General features: G+C 25.6%; 1 non-coding gene across 1 annotated transcript; it reads right to left on the bottom strand.

Annotated features, from left to right (window-relative positions):
- Window positions 1–1,736: 1,736 nt before the first annotated feature.
- Window positions 1,737–1,818, bottom strand: TRNAS-UGA (transfer RNA serine (anticodon UGA)). The gene has a single exon. It is a non-coding gene; the product is annotated as a tRNA-Ser (tRNA).
- Window positions 1,819–2,493: the final 675 nt, after the last annotated feature.

Here is a 2,493-nt window from a genome sequence, read left to right as displayed (position 1 = left end):
TTATATATATATATATATATATATATATATATATATATATTGGGTTGTTTGTTTATGTGTTATTTAAATTTGTGGAAATATTAGGTTTTGATGATTTAATATTAAAGTATTATTTTTTTATGTCAAATAGACTTTTGAATATTGTGGATCACTTTTTGAATGATATTGTATGACGAAATGGTATGGAATTGAATTCATACATTTGGGATAATGTGTGGACTGATGTTTGTTGAATATCTTGGATGTGTAGATCCATGTGAGATCTATGTGATTGTTTTAATATTAGGATTTGAAGAAGATTGTATAATTTGATAAATTGATCATGTAACTTGGTTTTCTCTTTTGATTTAATTGTGTATATTATAAAATTCTATTTTCACTAGCTTACCCTTACTTTTCTTGTTGTGTTTGAATTGCGATGACTGTACTACGTACACGAGCAGATGATCTTACAGGTGTCTGAGGATCAGAAGAGTTTTAAGGCATTGATTTTGAAAGTTATATTGCAAATATTTGTATTTCTATATGTCCTATAATCACGTATTAGGAATGTTTTGAAAAACTGTAAGCTTGTATAGAAATATGTAAAACCGGTATTGTAATAGTTATATGTAAATTATGGGGTGTTACAATATTGATATTAATATTAGTGATAATATTAATATTAGTGATAATATTATTAGTAATAATAATATTAATAATATTAACAATATTTAAAATATTAATAATATTTAGTAATATTAATAATGTTTATAATATTAATAATATTTAATAGTATTAATAATTTTAATAATATTAATCATATTAATAATATTAATATTTATAATATTTATATTGTTTATATTATTTGTAATATTAATAATATTAATAATAGTTAATAATATTAATAATAATAAATATAATAAAAATTATAATATGATTAAAGAATTTGTCTAGTTAAAGTTTCTTTAGTAATAGGAAATGTAGAGACGCAATAATGTTCCGATAATAATACCCATCCTCTCTTTGGTTGTAATCATGGATGCAATAATGATTAGGATGCAAGGTCCTTTCTTGAATACTTACTTTGCTAACTAACACTCCATAAAACATGAACAGTATAAGCAAAATCCAAAGCATCGACATATAGAAAGGTATGACATACAAATTCCTCACAAGACTAGCAGAAACATCCCACCTCCTACCGTCACAAACTCAGACACATCATTCAATAATGCACTTAAATCCAAGATATAATAAGAAAACCTCATAAATTCTTATTATCTCACTCCCTTTGTTCAAAACAACAATGTGGGAAGTGAATAAAAACACAAAAGACATAAAAATCGCGACTGCGATAATAAAAGAAGATGCTAAGATGAAAACATGAACACAACAAAAATATCAACAATTAAATTTCAATAAAGAAAACAAAATCGTCATATTCACATATACAAATATATTTTAGTACTTTTATAATAAATTTTTATCTTTTATTAATTATACGAATGAATGAAATTGAGTATTAATATTTAAAATTACTATCAAACCTTAAACTAATATCTTAACCAATGACATAGTTTTGAAAAGTACTATTAATATATTATTCTCTTTATTGTTTTATAAAAAAATTGATTTTAAAAAATATATGTTTTGCACTAAAAAATCATAAAACTTTCCCCATTTTAAAATCATTCCTAATATAATTATTCTCTTTATTTGTCTTTATAGAAAAAAATTGTCTAAATTTCAAAATTCGTCGACAGCAGGGTTCGAACCTGCGCGGGCGAAGCCCAACAGATTTCAAGTCTGTCTCCTTAACCACTCGGACATATCGACCTCTTTGGTATACAACCACTATAACTTTAAATAGCTAATATAAATAACTTCTTGAATAAACTTAGCACTATTATCATTATTAATTTATTACTGAAGCACTATGAGGATATTTTTCTGAAAAGAAAGTGCTACTTGGAAATTAATTAAAATGATAATAAAAAGGACTTACTTTGTAATCACGATGAAAGCACTGGTTATAATTCAATTTTATATACATGAAGGTAGCCGCCCACGTGCAGCTTCATATATTTTATCTCTATAACTGACACTTTTGGTGCATATGTTAATATACTTTAATGAATAATTAAAATAGTATTTAATATCTCTTATATAATATATTTTCAAAACTTATTACATCAATTTGATTTGGTTTGGAGGTAGAAGCATAAGAAGCAAAGTTTAAGGTTTTTAAGGCTCGAGTAACAGCTGTACTCATGTCGCAAATAACATGAGACTACTTTGACACGTCAGACTGAACTGGATTATGCAGTAAAAGATGTTTACTTTACAGAGATTTAGTTCTTAATTAACAATTAGAGAATTTAAAGCAGGATGGCTTCCTCATCAGTCCTTCTGCTATGCATGCCCATGCTAACTAACTCCACTTATGTTTTACATTTACTTGTGTTCAAATTTTCTTAGTCTACACTTTTTACTGTTATTATCCACTTATGC

This window comes from Phaseolus vulgaris, chromosome 1 (genome assembly GCF_051622355.1).
Source record: "Phaseolus vulgaris cultivar YP4 chromosome 1, ASM5162235v1, whole genome shotgun sequence".
NCBI classification, from domain to species: Eukaryota; Viridiplantae; Streptophyta; class Magnoliopsida; order Fabales; family Fabaceae; genus Phaseolus; species Phaseolus vulgaris.
The sequence above is the reverse complement of the archived record's forward strand: the minus strand, read 5'-3'. Positions and strand labels throughout refer to the sequence as shown.